Below are 24,561 nucleotides of genomic sequence, written 5' to 3' on the forward strand. Positions count from 1 at the left end.
CTAAAACCCATTCAGGTGCTTTTGGGATAAGACATGGCTAGGCCTATTGTACTGAAGCCTTCATGGCATCATAAGAAATAAAAAGTTAAAGAATGTAACTGTGGTGAAGCAAGAAATTCCTTTTATAGTGATAAAGAAGAGTGCAGACCTGGTCTCCCACTCCTGCCAAGCTTAATGTGGTATAAATGGCAATATGCCTACAGGTCCCAGCTCCTCTGACTTGGTGAATTTCTCACTTCACACTGGCTGCTAAAGTCACCAGACTTTGAATAGGCCACTGGAGGGATGAGGTATGCACTGAAAGTCAACATATATAAGACTACCAGGAATGTTTGCTGCATACATATTTGCTGCATGGCATATTTACTGGTCCAATGGTTAAATGAAGTGATACAGCAACTCACATGATTCTAAGTTGCCTTCTTTGCCCATCTTTTTGCTTGGACTAGCCTTTGAGTATTGGCCTAATTCACCTCCACCATTACTCAAGTCATAGCTCTGGAGTAATATCAGGAGAGAGTAGGGGAAATGAAGACATAGAATCAAAGAGTTAGAATTCATTAGATTATCTCCAGCTTTGCTTTTAGCAGAGGTCCTCTAGTGATTTCATTCAGTCACTGTTGCTTGATGGATGGAAGGAAATCGTTGATTCCCTTTCTCTAAATCTTCACCAACCAGGCAAACTTATAATTTATTATGAAGGGTAACTTAATCCAGATAGATATTTGTCAGGCTCACTCTTACAGCTTTAGGCAACTTTTAAAGTCATTTCAGATTTAGGTGTTCAGTTTTGAACCATAAGGAAAGCTGGCAGGGCCTGAGCTTATTTACAGATAATCTGTTCGTGTTAAAAGTTTCTGAGATCCATAAAATAATGCTTGTTTGGCATCATGCCTGCTGAAGAAATTCTGTGTCAGAGCACAAAATTAGCTGACATGTAGAAATACGGTGATTTCTAGGGCTCCAGGGAAGCTCATTGCTCAAAAAGTCCTTCCCTAACTTCTATTTTCTGAAATATTCCAAAGCATTCTCCTTCTAGTGTGTAGCTTTATCCATGTCAAATTCCCCATGAGAGGTTGGTAATTCTTCATATCTATTGGTCCATAAATGGCATAAGAGCATCAAGGGAATGACCACAATAACAATGGGACCAGAGAAGAATTTCTGGTTTAAAGGTGGACGACTTCCTCTATTTTTTTTTTTTTTTGGTGGCAAATATAAGTACTATGAACACAAATGTTAGCATAGTCATACTACTTTGCAGTATTAATGGGGTAGCTCAAAAAGTTTGAAATATCTTACCTCTTGGGGAGCAATTAACTAAGAATTTGTTTTGTTCTGAGTTCTGTCTTATTGTATAGCCTAATAGTCTAATGAATTAATTTTTTGAGTTCTTAGGGGAGAAATGAAAGCACAGTTTTATAATTAAAAATGACTGTGTGCTCCTTTTTTTGAAATACAGTAAATTTTATTCAAATTCTCCAAAATTTATACTCAATATGTTGTTTCCAAAATTATTTAATAGTTTTATTATTTCATCTTTTATAGTTTTATAGTTTTTTCTTCTCTTTACTGTTTTTCAGTAGAAGCTAGAGTCTTGAGTTGCCCAGCTAGGAGCCTCTGCTGTTTAAGTTCCTTCTCAATATTCATGGCCAACATCTAGCTTCTAAGTGGAAGACTTTTGGTCTTTTCAATCACTCGCTGATAGGGTGAGACTATATTGTTACCCACAACCACATCACCTAATTTAGAGTCAATCTTGGCATCCAGTCTTGCATTTCTAATCAAATTTACAATCCACCTTTCAGCTTCTTCTGGATCATGTTCAATTTATCTGCCAACATGTTAATGCTGATACGCTGGTGGTTGCAACAAAAAATCTCAAATATGAAGAGACAGGCATTTTCAATGAAATACTCAAGACAAGCCACCAAGAAGTCATTCACCAGTACAGATTCATAATTCTCTCATCTTTTTCTGAGCTCCATCAAAGTCAAAGTTAACATATAAGAATTCAACAAACTCTATCATTAGGTTTTTATATGTTTAAGATTCTTGTTGAATAACTTTAACCAGATCTTTTAGCACCTGCCAACATTTTCTAACACCTCTGTTTGTTATGACTGCTATAGTCAAATAGTAAAGAATAATATATGGACACATCATCTGAATTGCATTAAAATACAATGTCTAGTAGAAGAAGAGATCAATAATGTTATTGTAGTCTTTGGGAATGGTTGAAGAAAACAGAAACCAATGAATGAACCACATTCACTGCTGAAGACACTGGAGAACTCATCAAGTTATCTTTGGTCTCTTTTAACCATGTAAGGTCTTCCATGGCTGCATCCAAATTCTGCTTTAAGATTTCAGAGGCCAGTTTTCTATACTATAGTTTTTTTTTTTCTCAGCTCATGTTGGCTCCAGCTTTGCCAGCTGCATGAACATGCCCTAAAAAAGTCCATCTTACAAAATGGTAGAATTTGTATAAAGTAACTTCTTTACTTTGTGGATGAATCAGTGCCAAAGGCTTCCTCTATTTTAAATTGTTGCTATGGAGATAAATCTCATTCATAATAAGCTAAGTGTTTTGTTTTTGGTGTTTTTTTTTTTTTTTCAGCAAGTGCCCAAATACCTGGCTAGAGTTTTTTGTCCTCCACAATATTTAGACAGTGAAAATATAAAATCTGTTTCATAATAAACAGAGGTTCAATTAGATTTGGGAGTAGCAGCCAAGAATCAAGATGTTGAAGTTTAATGTGGACACATTTTAAAAAGGAGATCATCAGTGATGCATAGAGGGGCTTTTGCAAGACTCTATCATCAGTTAGAGACAAAACTTTAAATAAGATGTCTGATTCATATTTCTATCTCTTCCTGGTGTGATGTCTGATTCATTTGTCCCTCACTGAAGGAGGAGGGGGTGTCATTAGTCATCTTTTGCCCAAGGTCCACTCAAACCTGATATAACAAAAATATTACGAGTTATGTGACACTGTTGTGATACCCATGTTACCACCAATGCCATAAAGGAGCAATGGAACTTTGGGGGCACTGTTTCTTCTATCAGGAAGCAGCAAATTTGAGGAACAGTTTGATTTGCACAAGTTAGAAACAGTGCTTGGCTTGTCAGAAATAATGTATATGGATATGTAATGCAATTGAGGCAGGATCTTCTGGTTTCACAGGCCCAGAACTTGGACAGTGTATTTTAGCAATAAAGAAGAAAGAGTATTGTGACTTTTTTTCATGCTTTAAAATTTTATTAACCTAATCCACTCAGTACTGAGGAGTTTGTTCAGCTGCTGTAACTACCATCCTATCTTTTGCCAGATTGCTCAGAACTTGGACATCAGGGCCATGAATTTGGGGGTATTTAAATAGTCCTACAGTTGCTTAGTCAAACATGAGTCACAGCAAAATTGCTGTCTGCTTCCTAGAACCTTAGCATTAGAAAGAATGGTAGAGTCCTGGCTATCCTTTTTCTTAAATTAGGTGTCTTTAAGTGGTGGCTTCTATAAATCTATCTAAATTTAAAATTTATCCCATCTAGATCCAAGATTCTATGCTTTTTAACACCCTCTAAGTAATCCTTTTTTATTCTTAGTACTAATTGTTTCCTTCCTTGCACTAATATTTTCCTTTCTAGGTCTTCTTAATATTTATTCTTTCCTGCCTGTAAGCCCTCTTCCTTCTACTATGCTTCCATTTGAGGTTAGCCTAACTCATTTCAAAAGTGTATATTAAAGAACAGTGTCTATCAAACATTTATGCAGATTTTGTGGAAAGATATTAAGAAATTAAATATGCAATCTCTAGCTTGTCCTATGAGGATCAGCGCTAAGGCCAACTACATAAATATCTACAAAACATTTCTAAAGCAATGGATAACCCATTGGAGGGGTAGGACTGACCCAGATACTGAATCCTAAAAAAGTGCCCCAAATTCTATAGATTCTCAATATGTTTGCTGAATAAGAGAAAGCTAGTTGAAGTAATGGACAGATCACAGTAAAATGATTACGTTCATTATTGCTGGAGGGTTAATCTGGAAAAACACTTTGCAACTCTTCACAAACTTCTATTGGGTTCTTTCCCCACCTTACTTCCAGCCACTCCAAGAAAATTACAATTTCCCAAAAATTTGCTTGCATACCATCTCATGCTAATCCCTCCATCATTTCCTCTTCTCATTTGGTGAAACTATAGTAATATTTCAAAGTCCAATTCAAAGGATGAAGAAGTCTAGATTACACTCTCAGCAATCCTTTTCAAAAAAGACATTGACATGTTGAGCATTTACCGTGAAAAGGTACAAAAATAAGTAAATAAATCTCATAGTCTATCGTGGAAATCTATACATGTACATAAAACAACACAGAGTAATAAGGGCTATAATAGAATAAGGGTTTATGTTTGGCAACTGCTTTGAGTATTCCTAATTTGAGAGTCACAATTTTGACATGTAAAACAGATAATGGATTACTTGTGAAAAATTACGATGGCTACGGATTATATTTAGAAATCCCCACATATGAGCAGAGTATTTGAAGCTTGTCAATTAGCAACTGACTCCATAATATGTCTCTTGTAAAATGACCATGCCTTACCCCTTCATCAACAGCCTTGCCCTGTCTGTGACCAACTTCTTTGGACGAGGAAAAGAGGCTATGGTTTGCTATAGATGGGGAGGAGGGCTGTAGAAAGAGACCGAGTCTGCAGATTCTCACGCCTATGAATTCCAGCTTCAAAGTATAAGTGTTTGAGGGTGGAGGGCTTAGGTGAGGAAGGGAAGGGTTAGGGAAGAAATATACATCCTGCCCAATTAGACCTGTCTTAAATTCCAAGGATGCGCATCCAAGAACCTGACAACCATAAGAGCCCAATTGGGCAATTTATGCAATGTTTAATGTTTCCAAGCTATTGCATTTGTATTAATTCTTCAGTCCTGGAACAGGAAATGTGTTGTTTGAAACATTGGAAATAATTTAAGCTAAGTAATTTTGCATTAAATATATTCTATGCCAAAGAAGAAGCTTAAGTCAGGGGCCAGACCAAACCTTGGAAAGGAACTAAGGGACAATGGAGGGAATCATATTTTAACCCTCATAGCATTGGGCTTTTACTCTGAATAAAGCAAAGGAGACTAAGGGGGCTGGCCAAATGGTCAGCCCTGCAAAACCTTGACCCCTGGGCTGGAATGTTGAAAAATTCTCAACCTTAAGAATTGCCTTTCCTGGAAGGGTGTGAACAGATCATGCACATAAGAAACTAAGAGGGCTGGTAAACGTGTAGTGAAAAATATTTAAGTCACTAGGTACCAAATAAGAGTTTGTGTCCTCTTTTTATTTGTTCCCATTTAACAGTACATGAGCGTATACGTTTCCTAGGGTTGCTGTAACAAAGTACCACAAACTAGGTAGCTTAAAACAATAGAAAAATATTATTTTACATGTCTGTAGTTCAGAAGTCCAAAATCAAGGCGTCAGGAGGGCCATGTTCCCTCTGCGACACGAGGTAGAGTTTTTTCTTGCTTCCAGTGGTGGCCTTCAATCCTTGGCATTATTTGGCTTGCAACTGCATCTCTCTAATCTCTGCCTCTGTCATCACATAATGTTCTTTCTGTGTGTCTCTATCTTCACTGGCGTTTTCCTGTTTTTATAAGGGTACCAGTCATATTGGACTAAGGCCCACCTTAACTGAATTAATCTTAATTACATCTACAGTGGCCTTCCTTCCAAACAAGGTCACAGTCACAGGTACTACAATGAGGATGATATTTTGTCATTGTTTTCTGAAAATCTGATTTTCAGTAGGTATGTACTATTCTATTTTATGGATGTAGCATAATTAAAATACCCATCAACATGAAAAAATTAAAAGATTATTCTCAGTTTTGGTAAAGGTTTGGAGAACTGCACTTTTTTTTCTTTTTTTTTTACACTGCTAGTGTATACATTACTTGATACAATTCTCCTTGCCTGAGTAATCTTACTTCAAATCAGAGAAGTGGCTCTAGGGACAAGGCTGGGAGCTGCCATTCTTCCATAGGGGTAAGTAAAGGCTCCTTTTGCAAACCAGTCAGGCCCTCAGTCTCTGACATCTCTATGGGAGTTTTGCAGTTTTGGGGACAGGAAACATAGTCAACATCATCTAAGTAGTAAGCAGGGTAAACTCTGTTCCCTATTCCATTCCATTGCAGAGAACCTAGGCCTGAAGAGGATGGCCCCCTTGTAGGTACTGCCAGCGCTGGGTAGCCCTTCTGTGTGCTCCCTGCCCACAATGTTTCACACACCTGGGCCTTTGGAAATCAGCCTAAGCCAGGTGAACTTCTCCAGGACCAGAACTGTGCTATGCTCATTGTTATATACTCTGCATTAGGAAAACATTCTACATACGTTGGTGGAACTAAGCAAAATTTTGTGTTGACCTTTCAGGAATACTCCCAGGAGACTCCTGGTTAGCAGACAGTTCATGTAGAGGCCACCGGAGGGGCCACCAGGTTTTTTTTTACCTTAGCGACATTCAAAGTCCTTTCTCCTCACTGTCCCCAACAACCCTATGGTTTTCTGTGCTCCTGCTGCTGTGTGTTCTGACTACCAGGTCTCTGGTGCCATTAAATTAGGCGAATGGTCACCTGGCCCAACAACCAAGCTGAGCCATTCCTAGTAAGGGAAGGACAGCCTCCACCAGTCAGTGTAGATGTGAGCTCACTAGAATTTGGGTTGGATGGTAGGGAGTATACATACCCTGTTCTTCTCTCTCTTCTGGAAAAATAGAAAGCACAGGCAAATTTACTAGGGAAATGCTCAAGTTTTGAGAAAGGGCTGGTGTGGAGTTGAGAAGACACTAGAATGTTCTGGAACATTTTTCCTTCCTCTTTGTTCTTGTACCACTTTATGACATTTTTAAAGATCTGGTGTTAGATGGTTTGTGAGTGTGAGAAAGCCAGCCCTGCCCAGGCTCTGCCCTGTTGGCATAGCTGGTTTAGAGTATCATGGCAACACTGCCAGTGAGAAAAGTACAGCTGAGCTCCTGTGATTCGCTCTGCTCTATTAACAGCAGGAATGTGAACAGCGTCAGGTGGGAGATGAGAGTAACAGAGAAGCTATTTCTTTTCATTTCCCCTGTGTTTAGAGACTCTGAGCAAAATTTCTAAAGGAGACATCTCCAATTTGAAGGAATAACACTTTAGGACTACTTTGGAATAGAGATCCTTGATTAATAAATGTGATTGGGATGCAAAAGCAAAGCAAATTGCGGCATCACTTTCATTCTTTACAATAATCAGGTAGCAAAATATCAGTACTTGGGGGGCTGAATGAAGAAACAGCAAGCTTTCAATTAGAATACATTCTTCCTACAGGATCTTCGATTTTACCCATGTGTGGGAAAGGATATTAGAAAGGCTGCCCAGGCAGGGTGAGATACCTGAAGTGACTCCAATCTTTGGTTTAGGCCTAAGAATTATCTTAATGGCTTTGCAAAAGAGCAGCAACACAGTTTGAGAGACCCACTCCTCAGAGAGCTTCTTTGAAATACCACTGTTAACGCAAAACCACCTCTGCTCAAGACCCAGGCTCCTTGCTCTCCTTAACCACCCCCCCCCTGCCCCACCACACACACACACACACACACACACACACACACACACACACACACACACACTAATGTATACACATGCACATACACATGCACACACATATTTACACTCATTTACCTTTGCTTAACACTGCTCTCTGCACACTTTCTGTGCCCATACTTTTGATATTTATCCTACCATGTAAGAATTAGAAACTGTTAGCAACTTTTGAATGTTTGTATCAAGTCTGTACTTTACTTACATTACCCCATTAATCCTGTATATCCCTGCTGGGTAGAACTATTGGCATTCTTTCTTTACAGATGAAGAAACAGAGACTAAGAAAGAAGTTACATGAAGTGGTAAGGGGCAGAACAGAGACATAAAATTAGGTCTTTGCCCCACTCCATCAGATTTTGAAGAAAGTGACATCAGGAATATAAGGAAGCTAAAACTCAACAGAGAGTCCCTGGGACTCTCCTAGGTTTCACTGAGGGATCTGTGTGAGTCTGCATCACACAGGCTCTCAGAACTGGATGCCATGCTTCTGACCTAGAGAGTTTAGCTTTCTCTACTATAGGAGATGAAGATGAAGCTGCTGCACGTTTTGGTTTCTATTCTTGAGACCTTTTTATATTGATTACTTCCTGCTTGCCTATCTCCTAGCAGTTGACGAGTGAAAAAGAGTTTCTATTTGCAAAAGACAGACCTGGAGGCAAATTTGCTCACTTCCATTCACTCACTCACTCACTCACTCACCCACTCTCTCACTCACTCACCCACATACTCACTAAATAAATTTCTGAGGACTTTTTTTGTGAAACACTGTGATAGGAGCCTGGGATGCTGTGGGGAAAATGATCAGACTTGATTTCTGCCTTTCTAAAATGGGCATGGTTATTTACTTAATGTTTCTGAAGGTTTCCTCCTCATAATATGAGCATGACAATGTCAGCCTCAAGAAATTGAAGAGCGTAGTGAATTAAGAGAATATATGTGAAAGTACTTTATAATGAACTGTGAAGTGCTAAAGAAATAAAAGCCATGCTGTCATTTATATCAATGGGTTATCAAGATGGAACCTTGTCTCAACTCCTAGGGTTTCTGCCAAGAATCAGTATCTGTTTTCTTTGCTGGTTGCTTAGAAATCAAATTCAAACAGTATTTGAGTTTCTACTATGCTCAAATGCATAATCTTATTCAATCTCTGAATGTCTAGTGAATCAGGAATCATCACCCAGGGTATAGTTTAACTCCTGTCTTCTTTGCTTTAAAATAAAAATGGCAACATTATAAATACACACACACACACACACACACATGCACGCGCGCGCGCGCGCGCGTGTGTGTGTGTGTGTGTGTGTGTATTGCAACCTGCTTTATCCATTTAGTAATTTATCTTGGACAAATTTTCAAGCATAACCCTTTCTTTGCAACTTTAAGACCACACAATTCTTTTTAACAGTTGCACAGTATTTCACCATGTGGTTTCGCATTACATATTTAATCAATCCCCTATGCATAGACATTTGTATTGTTTCTAATTGTTCCCATTGCAAGCAACACTTTAATGAAAACCCTTGTATACCTACCTTTGTGAATCTGTGTTAGTATTTCTGTGAGATGAAAGTAGGATTGTGCGTTATAATTTATATTTTGATAGATATGGTCAAATTGTCAAAAGAAGATACTGTCAAATCTTCCAGAAAGGTTATACCAATTTATACAGTTTTGCACCGCATATGCAAGTACTCCACATTCCTGCCAACATAGGATATTATCATCTTTAAATACATTGACAGATTTATGGATAAAATTTATATTTCATTATTTATTTTGTGTTTCTTTAATTGTTAACAAAACTGAGCATGATTTTGGCTTTTTCATTTCTCTTGTAAACTACCATTCATATCTTTCTGTCTTTTTTCTATGAATTGTTAATATTTTTCTTCTCTGAATTGGAGGAGGTCTTTATGTATTTTGGATGTTAGAATTTGTTTGTTAAATATATTCAAGGACTTACTTTTCCTTATTCTTGATTAAATCTTCCCTCACTATTAATGGGTATTAATCTCCCTTTTCCTGAGAAACTCAATGGGTCATAACATTTTCTCCCTCTTTTGGCACAGCAGATGCAGAATCTTGGCCCTCCATTTTTGAGGAATATCTACAATATAGAATGATGCAATAGGGGTATTGAAAAGAGCATAAACTTTAGAGACAGGTAATGAGCGTTGATACTATCATTTACTAGCTGGGAGATACTAAGTTGCTTAACCTCTTTGTGCTTCTCCCTTAGTATAAGACAAAATAATAACGTTTGCCTTCTCTAAACACTGTATCTATCCCCAAAGGCTGGAAATGTTTAGTGGTCTCTCTTCTGGGAAGTTTGGGCATATAAAAGGTTTAAGAAGAAAGTACTTCTAGATAGTAAACTTATACAAACCATGAGGATCTAGGAACTCTGAACAAGGCTCTTTTTGCAAAATTGCAAATAATTTTTTTTCTTTTTTTTAAATTGAGAAATAAAATAAAACTCATAGATTTAAGAGTTAAATCTGATGAATTTTGAATTATATATACACTCATGTAGTTACCACCTCAAATAAGATGTAAAATTTCCATCACCTTCAGAAAGCTCTATGCACCTTTTTGGTAATTTTTACTCTCAACAACTTTCTGATTTATATCACAATATATTAGTTTTCTCTATATTTGGATATCTAATAAATGGAATCGTAAAGTATATACTCTTTTGTGCCTGATTTCTTTCAGTCAACATAATATTTTGAAATTTATGTATGCAATATTGTATATCAGTAGATCATTCTTTTAAATAACTGAGTTGCATTACATTGTATGGATAGACCATAATTTATTTACCCATCCTCCTATGGATGGACATTTGGGTTGTTTCCAGTTTTGGCTACCATGAGTAAGAATGCTATAAACATTCTCGTACAAGTCTTCTTGTGAACATATATTTTCATTTCTTTTGCTTACCAGAGTGGACTAGTATGTTTAGTTTTGCCAGAAACTGCCAAACAGATTTCCAAAGTGGTTGCCCCATTTTACAATCCCACCAGTAATATAAAAGAGTTCCATCCAGTGTTTGAGCTTTTTTATTTTATCTCTTCTAGATAGTGTCAAGTGGTATGTCATTGGTTTGGAAAGTCAGAATTTAATGTCCTGGTTTTTAACTGTAAGCTCTTTGTCTCTATCTGTTTACATTTCCTGTTTTCCATGTGTGTTGGTTCTCTAACAAGATTTTGGATTCTGTGAGGGCAGAGGCTCTACCTAATATACTTCCCTTATATATGGGACTGCAACAAACAAGGCCAAGAACATAGTGGATACTTAATTTTTTGTTGGTTTATTTCTTGATACTAAGAGACATTTGTAAACTATTTTGTAAGGACACATGAGAAAGAGCTGTTACTACCAAATGCTTTTTAAACTCTTACAATTGTATTGGTTCTCATATACCTCAGGAAAGATTGGCTCTATTTCATTCTCTCTCTCTCTCTCTCTCTCTTTCTCTCATTCTCTTTCTCTGATTATTAGGTAATTAGGTTTGATCAGTAGTCAGGGCTTCTTAGCAGCTATTGGATATGGGTGACACTTTTTGTGTGTCAAGGTCTGGTCAGCAATAACAAGTTTAAGGAGGCAGAGAAACAGATGAGTTGGGCTCTCTTATTGGTCAGCTTTCCTCTTCTACCTCAGTTGATCTCTTGATCTCTTCCCTGTGGTTTTTCTTTTTCTTTCTTTTTTCTTTTCTTTTTTTTTTTTTTTTTGTTGATGCTTTATAGTATCATAAAAATGGTTCTTTTTTTTGTTTTTAGAATTTTTTCCTTCTCTCACCTTAACATATTCCCATTTTAAAAATAAAGCAGACAAATGAAATTGTCTACACTGTGAATTTTTTCCCTTCCAAAACTTTGAAGAAAATGCAACACTATTGCAACCTAAAAATTGTCTGAAGATAATCACAGATTGCATGATAACTTCTTTTCTCTTCAAATGGTATATAAAAGAATCCCTTAGGCTCTTTTCTCTGTTAGAAATCAGATTATTTTTTCCCATGCAAAGTACTGGGTGGTCTGGTACAGTGTAAAGCATCTCAGGCAGGACTCCCTGGTGCAGGTTCTAGCAAGGTCTCACATGAGGACTTTATGTAAGGTACAGATCTCTCTGCTTTCACGACTTGCTTTTGGGGGAGGTCACCAAGAGTATGTGGCAACCGGTCAACCTTTGAGCTAGAATCGGGTAATTGGAGGCTCCTCATCCCTTCACTTTGTCCTTGGAATGTACATTCTGCCCCCTGTTCCCACAGCAGGAGCTGTTTTCAAGGATATAACCTTGAGAGAGCAATGTGGTGTTGCAACCATCTGGATGGTATAAAAGACTAAACACAGACAAGGCTTCTGTATAAACTTTTAAGATTCTGGCAGGCAGGTGCAGGACCTACTCATCTTGCAGCTGCCCAAGACAAACTCCATAAGTTCTCTTGCTTACTAAACCCATCACCTAATAATCCGGAGTCGACTATCTGGTCTCTCCTTGCCCTTCTTGTATGGAATTTCCTGAGGATGTGAGCCAACTCTTGCCTGTCGAACCCCTAATATAGAAGTTGTAATGGGCTCAGAGATTTGCAAAAAATAAAGAAAAAAAAATCAGAGACTAAGAAAAAATATTAAGGTTTTACGTGTGTTAATCTTTTAAAAAAATATATTTGGAATAATGCATATGAAGTATATTATACTTAATTTTTCTTGTTTTCTTCCATATATCAGTAGATACCAATTGTATACCTACGGTGTGCATGGTTTCTGCTACGTGCTGGAGAGGTATATGTGAACTGTACAAGCTTTATGCCTAGTTTTGCAGAACTCAAACAGTGTGGCCATTACTGACAGACAAGCAGTCAAAGCATGACAAATGAGTGAGTGATTAGGACCATGGCAGATGCTTGCCAGAGCTCTGAGTCTTTCACTTAGGCCATAGGGTCAAGACAAGCTTCCCAGAGTAAACTGCATCCACCTGGGATGAGTAAATCAGACTTAATTAGGTAGAGGGGCAAGGGGATCATTGTTTCAGCCAGAGGGAATAGCAGATGTGAAAGTCCAGAGATGGGAGAAAGGAGGTTACTCTAGGACCTTAAGTTCAATGTTACTGGAGCATGAAGATGGGGGTAGTCATGGTGAGGACAGAGGTGAGGGATGAAGGGAGGCCAAATCATGCTGGGCCTTCTAAGTCTTAGAAGGAGTTGGTCCCATATCTTAAGAGCAATAGGAACCTTTGCATAGTTGTAAACAGAGCGATAAACTAATCAGATTTGTTCTTGAGAAAGATCACTCTAGGTTGCTATGTGGAAGTTAGGAAGAGGTGAGGCTGGGTGCAGGAAGACCTTCTAGAGAAGACTGGAGTCAGAGTAAGGGGGCACCAGTGGACGGGGGGCAAGTGATGGCTTTGAGAGATGGTTCAGTCCTTTAGATCCTTATCTAATTTCCTCAGCAATAGTGTGTTAGCCAGACAATTCAGGAGGACATGGAAATGTTGGGAATCCAGATGACCTCTTTCATTCCCCTTCAGTGCCATTTCTGAGCTCTGACTCACAAATTTAGAGCTGAATGAGACTTAATGAAATCACTAAGATGAACTCTTGGGTGTATCTAACTATGTGAGATTTTCTGAGTGTGCAGGCAACATGCTAATTGTCAAGCTCTTTCTTTTCTGAGCTGCATGATTCTAAGGACCAGAACAATTTATTCCTATAGGGGAAAAATGTGCTAGTGTTTCAAAACAATCGATTTTCTTATAAGTCTATTGCCCTTTAGTTCATTTTTCCCTGCACAAAGGAGACAAAATGGACTCCAGATAGCCAGAGATGGTATTTCTGGTCTATAATACAGCTGCTGCTACTGGGATCCTTGGGTAATTGGTGTTCACTAATGCTTCCTGCTTTTTATTTTGCAGATTGTCATATTGTCCATTAAAATATTCCCCTCCTGTCACCAAAGCTGTTATATTACGTTTTCCTTTATGGTTTCCAAAGGTGAAAGAGAGTCACTCAGTTATATTTAGCAGGCTCATTACCCAGGGATGAACTAAGCTGATCATCTTGCAAGAGCTTCCCCTTGACAACTGGCTTTCCACAGACAGGAAAAAATGACAAAAGATGATGACTTGTAGTTCAATCAAGGAAGCTGGTAGCCTACAGTGTTGACATGTTACCCAAGAGCAGAGCTGAGGGACCATTAAAGTCACCAAAGGAGATTGTCAGCTCTAGTCACTCATTGTGAATCTCTACCTTTTTCCAGCAGTCAAGGCCACCATCTGGCCTTTGCTTACCCAGGTGGAGAAGGGAGCACCACACCTAGTAGAGCATCCACTGCTTTCTTGATGAGCAGCAATCAAAGTCTCAAAGCGCCACCTGGGGAAGCTGCCCCATTAGCTCCTAAGCCATGTATTGGATGTCAGCCTCTCCCTCCTGCTTCTGCTGAATCCCTGGTCCTGAAAGTGCAGGTCATCTATTTTTGGCTTAATTTTTGTCCTACTTGACCTTATTGACTTTCTGGACACAGAACTTTACTTATGCATTTGGAAATGCTTCCCTCCTTTCTCCCTTACCTGTTCTTGCATCCTGGGCTCCAGGTCAGATCTGTTGTTGTACCTATGGATGCCGACTTCTTGGCCACGTGTTTTTCTCATATCCAACTTTATTCTCTGCTAAGTTTATGTCAGCTTGATGCAGGACAGGGCTAATTCCCCTGGGGGGAGAACTCAAGACCTGCACTGAGAGAGAAGAGGGTTCTCTGCTGAGGGCAAGAAAGAATTCAAATGCCAGCCAAAGTCAGAGTCAAAAGGAAAGTTTATTAGAGAAGAAAAAAAGCACAGACAAGAGAAAGCAAAGACAAAAAGCCAAGAAAAAAGCTCTAAATGTCAGGGAATCCAGCTTATATGCCACTTTTTAGTTCTTGTGAATTACAGTTTAAAAACTTTGCCCATTTCCCTTTGATATGGTCGTACAGTGAGAAAGGATAAGAGCATCAAGAGTGAAAAGTTACGAACATATAATGTGAAGCTTGCTGGCAATTGCTAGCCTTTGATCCACAGGTTCCCCATGGTTTTAGCCATAGGGAATGAATGATTTTATTTTGCTTTGGGCACGATTTAAAGACCCTGTTTTCCTGTTTTCCCTTCACAGTGTGGGGAAATTGTTTGTTAGCAATCCAGCAAAAATCTGCCTTTGATCTGCAGGTTTCCTTGTGGCCTGGCTGCAGGGCTGATCAGCATATTGCAGTCTCTGAATGTAGCTTGATTTAACATTTTAGTTCTCTTGCCTCCTCTCTACATTAAGCTGACATTGAGAGTTTGATGCTTACGGTCTGTTCCTCACCCCTTATTGTTTTTCATTTTTAAGATATGATACATAAATAAATTTAGGATTAGAATGCAGGAAAAAAAATACATGACACATAAAAACAAAACATTTACTTTCACTCTCTAATACAGATGTCCACTAGGGTCACCTGGCTCTTGAAGGTCTAAAGGAATTCGCTTGAACCTTTATTCCTCTGGCATAAGGATACTCCCAATCTCCTTGGGGGACTTTTGGATGAATGCAGTGAGATGGGCAATTGTCCTTCATTAGCTCTGTGTATCTGCTTCTGTTACCAGAGAGTGGGGTCCTATCCCGGCGTGTTGTCCAGGTTCTTAATATCTCGAACAAAGAATTGAGCAAGACATCAAAATACAGTAGAAAAGAAAAGTGTTATTAGAAAGGAAAGTACACTTCCAGACATGGAAGAGGGCCTGAGCAAGAGAAGCATGGCTCAAAAAGCCTGGTAACAAAAACTTCAGGGTTTTTATCCCTTTTTTGCTGTGCATGGTTACTTTTCTTAGAGGAGTGGACTGCCTTGATTGACAAGCAAGATTAACAGGACTCAGTGATTCATCATTTTGCTTTCTGCGCATGTTAGTTCCCAGAATTCAGCCTGTTATAATGATATTAATGAACTTCCGGGCATATGCATCATATTATAATGATAGTATAATGAGGCTTAGGTGAGTTGAAGGTTGATGGGGGTCTTCATTGCGCAGGTGCGAGTGACTGGCTTAAATTGGTACCTAAATCCCTGCCTACTGGTTTCTTTGTGCGAGTTAAAAAATGCCTTCTGGCTTGCTTAATTGTGGGCAGATTAGGGCGGACCCCTTCTAAGATAGAATGACCTGAGTGTCTTTGCAGGCAGACCTGAAACCCCCTCACTAACTTTCCTGCCTACCTCTTTACTAAGAGCCATGAACCCCCTTATTATCAGTATGGATTTGATGGATGGGGAGGTCTCTTCTTCTGTATCTGCTTCTTGCTGAGAATGGCCATAGTCCCTGCATACGGTTGTTTCTGCCTCAGTCAGGGTGGGGTCTTGGGTTTCCCGCCGAAGTGCCAATTCAGTCCCTAGAGAAAGAAAAGAAAATACAAACTCTTTATTTAAATTATACGTCTATTAATTTCTATTATCGATTTGCCTATTAAGTGAGTAAAGGAAAACAGGCTTGGTTAATACGTTTCTTAAAGAGTAAAAAGAAAAACCTTTGGCTTAAAATCCCCTCCCCATCTTAGACTCTAAGGGCCCTGCTGGCTTAACACTATTTTTGCTTAACAATGGGCTGATGACCCTTATCAATAGCCAGAGAATCTGAGTAGCCAGGGCAATTATCAGGATTTGAGGGAGAGAAACTTTTGCCCAAAAAGAGGGAAGAAAACTTAACTAGGTTTACTAAAAAGATTAACTCTGCAAAAGATGTCCCATTTCATTTCCTGCTAAAAGGTTAAGAATTTTACAAGTGATCTCCCGTCTCACTTCTATTGAATTCATCCAGTTTATTGGAATTGTCACAGCCTCCGGACCTTGCGTATGCTATTCTTTCTCCTTATTATATTACTCCATACTGGAAACCTCTGGTATGCTCCTGCTCTCAAGGATACTATCTCTATAGGGTCGAGAGGGAGCACAGCCTGACTTTACCTGAAGCTTCAAAGTTATCAAGGGAATTTATATTACAACATCGCAAATCAGATGAACATATCCTTTGTGGGGGCTAAAAAAATTAATGCTTTTCCTCCCACCTTCTAAGTTTTTGTAGCTGGGACAATAATCAGATTAACAGAGAGAGATTAACAGGAGAAAATCACATTTTTAAATGTGCACATGGGAAATTCACATAAACATGAAAATTCCAAAGACAGTGAGATGACATTGGGTATATATGACATTTTTAGACAAAGGAGAAGGGTGGGGGGTGCGGTATTAGATTTCAGAAGTGAGAGTGGCCTATTTACAGGTAGTTAAGGAAGAGCCGGAATACACAGGGCAGGCAAATCCTTGCTGGGTAACTCAGAAACAATGGGACACAGAGGGTATCTAGCTTACGGGCCCTGGCCTGAAACTCTCCTTACCATACTGAATTCAAATTAGCCTAAGGCTGATATCCTAAGATTTCCATCTTAAAGTAGGTTTTTCCATCTGAATCTCTACAGGTCAAAGGTTCTTTATAAGTCTGGTTTCTTAATAAATAGCTTCAATCAATATCCCAAAAGGCAGTATCTGGGCAGCAACATTTTAGTTTCCTTCACCTGCCTGATTTTTAAAGTTCTTAGAGGAGATCATCACAGAAATTTCTCTTTAGCTTCCTGTTCTTCCCAAACCTCTCTATTTAGTTGCTTGAGTCAACTGCTAATTTCAATGAACAGATAGAAATTCAGCTGCTATTTGTTTTTCTGACTTTGATGCTTACCTTCCCTTTTCAAAAAGTCCAGTCAGTCTTCTGCATTCTAGGGCTGGCTGGAAAGAGCTGAGAGTTAAATATTCAGAAATTTGGGGCCTATTGGTTGCTTGAAATTGTCCACAGTAGGAATATTTACACCATAGAGATTGGCAAATGATACAAATTAGTTGTTGCCATCGTCATTGTTTGTTGTTATTGTTTTGGTGAGCCATTTTAGTGGCAGACCGCCACTTCAGAAAGCTTACCTGTGGAGAAACATCTTTCCATTCATTCCCCTTACAGGCAGAAATGGCTACTATAAATTGTGACCTTTTTCTTTTCCTTACACAGACAGAAGTGAAACATGTTTATGGTTGAATCTGCTGCCAAGCTTAGTTGAAATCTATAGAGAATGTGCTGGGGTTTTAGATTTGGACAGGCCTGGGTTGTCATTGGTGTGAGGACAAGCTGGATCTAGTTTCCTGAATGAAATCTCCTTCTGTGCGGAGGTAATGTCATGCGGAGTACCAGTGGGGATAGGCTCCTTAAGAAGACATTTGTGAAGGTCAGAGATTGAGCCACATTCCATTTATGTGGGAGGACAAAAGCAAAGCCCATAAAGAGAGGAACCAGTAGGATGAGAATTGGATGCCAGACTAAGGGACTTTATCCTTATTTCCTGGGTTACTGAAAAACAGGGACACGATTGAACAAATGGAATTTTACCAAGATTGGCTTGTGAAATGGTACAGAACAGATTGGGATGAGAGGTCTACTAGAATGAAGAAGAGAGCTATTTTAATACATAACTATCTACTCTGCCATGTCCTATACTGTTATTAGACTCTTCAAAATTTTGTTCTTCTACCTTAGCTAAGGCTAACACAGATCATGTTTTCTTTTTGCTTGGCCCATGCTAAATAATTCATTAGTGTTTCCAAATGAAACTTAATTAAGTTTCATTTCTTTATGATAAGTTGTTTCATTTCTTTATGAGAAGAAAATTGCTTTAATAGTAAATCCAACTAAAACCCACTGCCAGTAGCTGCGGGGTCCCTAAATGGAAGATTAGCAGTGTTTGGCTTTTGACTCTTATTTAACAGATGTTAACCATTGCCCCATCCACTCTCCAACATTTGGGAAACATCAGTCTAGGCTCAAAATGAAGTTCTGTGATAGAATGTAGCAGAGTGCATAAGACAGTGACCTGGGATGCTGGGACTGATCGTTGGTTCTTGGGTTAGAGTGTCCTCCTCTGAAAAGTAAAAACGTTGTCTAGTGTAAACTGGCACAGCAACCTTGAGGCATCAATTTCACCAAGTCTTTGAAGTTGAATCCGTGTATACTTTATGACCCAGAAGTTCAAATTCCTAACATCTGTTCTAGAGAATAAGCATATATAAGCAAGGAGACATGCCATCCCTAAGAACCCCTCAAATTCACTCCAAGAGAAGGCAGCAAAGTGTAGGTAGTGAGGCCAGGTGGACCCATAATTATCTCCTGGGCTCAGCTTTCTCACCTGTGAAATGGGAATTATAATACATGGAGGGTTGTTTTGAGCTTCAGATAAACTAATACCTAACCGTAAAATACTTTGTACAGTGTTCAATATGTAAATTTTTAATAAGTATGAAGTAACAGTGAGATGGGACATCACTTGTAAAATTCTTAATCTTTTAGCAGGAAATGAAATGGGACATCTTTTGCAGAGTTAATCTTTTTAGTAAACCTAGTTAAGTTTTCTTCCTTTCTTGAGAAACAGGCCCTCTACCTCAAATCCCGATAATTGCCCTGGCAACTCAGATCTTCTGGCTATTGATAAGGGTCATCAGCCCCAGAAATAGTGTTAAGCCAGGCAGGGCCCTTAGAGTCTGAGATGGGGAGGGGACTTGCAGCCAAAAGTCTTTCTTTTTCCCCTGTAAGAAATATATTAACCAAGCTTGTTTCCCTGTACTCAATAAACTGATAAGGTGGAAAATTTTCAAATGGCCAACTTCTGCTTCTATAATCTGCTTGCTTGTTTAATGTTTAACCAGGGCGTAGTTCTAGGAGATATTCTGTGTAAAGATATGCTAATGGCAACTTATGCTTCTGTTAACCAGCATGCTTGTTTGATGTGGTTTTAGGCTTTATAAACTACCTCCTCTGGAAGCTCAGGACTGATCTCTTCTAACCCTGCGTGATAGAGAGTCGGTCCCCAGCTGGCTAATAAAGGTTCACGATTCATCTCAATTGACTCCGTGGGTCTTAGATTTGATCACACCACAACAAAACATATCAATAATAGAAATTACTAGATGTATGATTTAAATAACAGGTTTATATCTTTTCCTTGTCTAGAGACCGAGTTGGCACTTCAGCAGGAAACCCAAGACCCCACCCTGACTGAGGCAGAAAGGGAAAGGGCTCCATGAAACCCTTGTATGCAGGGACTATGGCCATTCTCAGCAGGAAGCAGATACAGAAGAAGAGACCTCCCCATCTGTCAACATCCATACTAAAGGTAGGCAGGAAAGTTAGTGAGGGGGTTTCAGGTCTGCCTGCAAAGACACTCAGGTCATCCTATCTTAGAAGGGGTCCGCCCTAATCTGCCCACAATTAAGCAAGCCAGAAGGCATTTTTTTAACTCACGCAAAGAAACCAGTAGGCAGAGATTTAGGTACCAGTTTAAGCCAGTCACTCGTACCTGCACCTGCGCAGTGAAGACCCCAACAAGCTTCAACTCACCTGAGCCTCATTATACTATCATTATAATATGATGCATATGCCCGGAAGTTCATTAATATCATTTTAACAGGCTGAATTCTGGGAACTAACATGCGCAGAAAGCAAAATGATGAATCACTGAGTCCTGTTAATCTTGCTTGTCAATCAAGGAAGCCCACTCCTTAAGAAAAGTAGCCATGCACAGCAAAAAAGGGATACAATCCCTGAAGCCTTTTGAGCCATGCTTCTCTTGCTCAGGCCCTCTTCCATGTCTGGAAGTGTAACTTTTCTTTCTAATAACTGTATTTTGGTGTCTTGCTCAATTCTTTGTTTGAGACATTAAGAACCTGGACAACACGCTGGGAGAGGACCCCACTCTCTGGTAACAACAGTTTTAGTTTTAAAGTAAGTTCTAATTATATAAAAATATATTATCTCTATAAGTAAATGGAAATATTATAGGTAAGGTCAAAGTGCCCTTTAAGCTATTTATTCTCCTCAATGTCATTCATAGCCCCCTAGCTCCACCCCACTGAGAGGCAATTACTCTTGCCATATTGGTGTTTATCTTTCCTGATCTTTTACTATGCATTTCTCTCTCTTTCTCTATCTCTCTCAGCTACATCTTATATCTATATCATCTATCAATATCTACCTCTATCGTCTATTTATCTAATCTATATCATCGATCTATATCTATATCTGCACCTATCTATGTATATATTTTCCCCCTATAGAAAATATTCAGTATATCCCATGGCTTTCTTTCTACTAGGTATATTTTTGATAACTATCCAAGTTATCAGATGTAGAATAACCTTATTATTTTTAGCTCCTTCAGAGTTCCCTTTTATGTTCACATCATATTTTTAAAAACCATTTTTGTTGAAGAATATTTAGGTTGCTTCTAGTTTTTCAGTTGCACAAGCAGTGTTGCAACAAACATCTTTAACTTTCACTTGTGTAAGTATTTCTCTAGGGGAGTATCAGGAAAGAGATATGTAAGATCATAAGGTGTACACATTTTGAGCTTCAACCAGTTCTGCACAATGACCAGCAAAGTGGCTTTAGCAGTTTAAAATTCAAACCACAGCATGTGAAAGTGATCCTTTCCTTACACTTTTGTCAAACTTGTCAACACTTTACATTTTTTTGACAATCTTATGGGTGAGAAAAGAAAAGGTATATCATTTGTGGTTTTAAAGTACTAATTGCCAGTGGGCTTGAGTATTCTATCATATTTTACTGACCATTTATATTTCCTTTTCTGTGAGTTGCCTGATAACAAATGTTGCCAATTTTACTATTGGCTTGTTTCATGGTTTCTGATTGATATGGAACACTAATCCTTTCTTTTCTGTTGCAAATACTTTCTCCCAATGTTTGCTTACATTTCAACTATATTTATGGTGTCTTTTGATAAATACAAGTTTTAAATTTTGATTCTTTTTGTGTTTTTTTGCTTTTTTGCATCTTCATGAAGGTGAATTTTCCCTACCCTTGAAGTCACAGAGATGTTCTCTAATATCTTCTTTTAGCTTTTTTATATATATTTTTTATATTTACTCTTTAATCCATATAGAATCTCCATATGAACAAATTTTCTTGTTTCAAAAGAAAATATATTATTCCTTGTATCACTTATTGACCAATCTGCTCTTTGTTCATAGATTTACAGTGTCTCTTTTATAAAATATTAAATGCCTACACATACTTGGATTTGTTTTGTTTTTTTATTCTTTTTGAATAATTAATTTATTCCTACACTGATACTATATAATTGCTTATAGTTTTTAAGATGTCTTAACACCTGGGAGGGTTGGTTCCCATTTTGCTTCTTTACAAAATTACATTGGTTATTCTTGCCGTTTGCTTTTCCAAATGAATTCTAGAATCAGTGTAAATGTTACATGAAGAAACTGGATTGGTTTTGAAGGAAATAATATTGCATCCATAAATTTATTTTGGGAGAAACGATGATGATAAAGATATTGTTGAGGAGGGTGACAAGGATTGATTTCTGATCTCTGCTAGAGCATTTTCTGGAGTTCCAAATAGGATCATTTAGGACTAGTGAAGGTGACAGTGCTGGTGACGAGCCATTTTCTGTGTACCACTTCTTCCTTGATGAGCCCTTTTCCCTGAACTAAGTCTCCTTAGAACACAGAACAGATGAGATCTGAAGAGAGCTTTGACTGAGGACATTAGACATAAGTCAGGAGTAGGATGATGCTTATGGTATGTACTCCAATTGACCATCTGATCTGTCAACACATTTCCTGAGGGTCATCTGGGACTCAGAAGCCAGGGTTCATTCCCTGATTGTACATGGGCAGAAAACCATTGCCATATGAGGACCCCCTTCAAATATGATGGCTCTCATGGGAAAACAGTTATTCTTCTGGTAATAGTTGTTTAAGAATATGTATAACGAAAATAGCGCACTGCAAATGAAGTAATTCTGAAATGTGATTTATCATTCACAAATTGAGTATATAAGTATGAGACATATTACTTATTCAACTATTGATGGTTCTTAGTGTCTACAGGATTGGAGAACCCCTTGTGCTGACAGGGAAGGAACTCCTCTTCCAGGGCGTTCTTGTTTTACGTGATGAAAAAAACCTATCTAATGTCAGCTCATTTTTTATCATATCCTTTGATACTCCTAGGTGGTTTTCTAAACTAAAACCTATATTCAAAATTATCTAAGCCATTATCTTATATATAGTTCACCTTTCCTCTCCTACTCATGTTTCATAGATATCCAGGACATAAAATATAAACATATAGTAGCCTTTTAACAAAATGGGCTAATCGTCCGCAAATAAACCTGCATTTACAAAACCCTGTCCATGTAAAATAAGGATAATAATAATTCTCACTTCTCAGGGTTATGGTAAAGAACAAATGGGCTGATACACAAAAATTCATTTGTAAGCTGTAAAGCATTATACAAATGTTATTTTGCTACTCAGCACTGCAGAAAATTATAAATGAAATAGCATCTTGGTTGCTGCCCTTGAGACATTTAAAACCAGCTGGAGGCTCAGATCTTGGTGGAACAATTAAGGAAACATCATAAGATAACTGGGAAAAAGCTTCTGCAAACATAATGAAAATCATAGCCCTAAGTGCTAATATAACACAGTGCTAATATACCCAGAACCAGCTCTGACACCCTGTGCAAGTGCAGCAGCCCACTGTTCTGTCCCCAGCAAAGGTGGGAGTTTCTCCATGGCAGCACGATCCCATTACTTCATTTCCTCTCTTCCTCCTCTGCCTTTTAAAAGCTGTTACTCTCCTGGAGAACTTTCCAGGCTGAGCCTCCCAGTTACTTGGGCGGCTTTCTTTCTGACAGTTTTTTTGCTCCGGTGGCTTTTCCTCCACCCACATGGCAATATTAAATCCATTCGGCTGGCAGTTGTGGGACTTGTGCTCTGTGGTACTTGATGCTGATGAAAACAATGTCAAAAAGAGCCCACAGCAGGCTCTCTGTCCTTGGCTCCACGTCAGAGCCTTGTGTGTTGATCACTTCATTTATTATGCCCCCATTTTGAAATGGTGAGCACTGGTACCCACTGTTCTTTCATCTAAGAAAGTCTGGGGCTGCTGGGAGGTATTCACAGGTAATTAATTTGTCAGGGTAGGAGAAGCAGTCTTGCCAAATACCAGCAACAAACCCCAACTTCACACCTCATCTAGCAGTTGATTAGTTCTTCAAATGACCATGAATAACATAAAAAAGCAGGGTTGGGGGTGGGTAGTGGTAGAGCAGACAGACCTGCAAATGGATGAGGCTTTTCTGCTAAGCTGATGGATTCATATTTTTTTTTTGCCTCATTGAGGGCTATAATTTCTACTTGTAAATGAATCTCTTGTGGCTACCAAATCAGAAGCGTGCCTCATGTGGTCCACATGTGGGCAAAAAGAGAGGCCTTTTTCTTCTTTCTTTTCTTTTCTTTCTTTCTTTCCTTTCCTTTCCTCTTTTCTCTCTCACTCTCTCTCTCTTCCTCCCTCCCTCCCCTTTTCTTTCCCTCCCTCTCTCTCTCTTTCCCTTCTTCTCATTGATTTGAATAGTAATAATAATAGAGGGATTTAATTTTATAGTTTCTAATGATTTGGGAGCAGTTTTAATATTGGAAGATGCAGAGGAAATGTAGTATCTCATTACTAGACTTCTGGTGCACCTCATTTAATGAAATAAATGTGCCTGGAAAGTCATATAAAGTTAGTGTTTGTAAAGTAAATTATATTTTACACACATTAGGAACATTCTTCTGTTAATGATACCCTTAAAGGATTCTTTTCTTTGGAAATGGAAATGAAAGCATAAGTTTGGTAAATTCTGATTTTAGCATATCATTTTTTGTTTTCTTGGTTATTCAGTTCAACTAGTTTTAAATGAGAATCTGTTGTGTGCAAGGTATTGATCTCTCTCGCTCTCTGCCTCTGAGAGGAGCCCACGCTCTGTCTATAGAGTGTTACCTTTGCTCTAATAACCT

At 38.5% G+C, this 24,561-nt stretch overlaps 1 pseudogene; it reads right to left on the minus strand.

Moving 5' to 3' along the window:
* Positions 1–1,579: 1,579 nt before the first annotated feature.
* Positions 1,580–23,452, minus strand: LOC107514302 (annotated as a pseudogene).
* Between the last annotated feature and the right edge of the window lie 1,109 nt (positions 23,453–24,561).

This window comes from Rousettus aegyptiacus, unplaced genomic scaffold, assembly GCF_014176215.1.
Source record: "Rousettus aegyptiacus isolate mRouAeg1 unplaced genomic scaffold, mRouAeg1.p scaffold_m13_p_1, whole genome shotgun sequence".
Classification (NCBI taxonomy): Eukaryota; Metazoa; Chordata; class Mammalia; order Chiroptera; family Pteropodidae; genus Rousettus; species Rousettus aegyptiacus.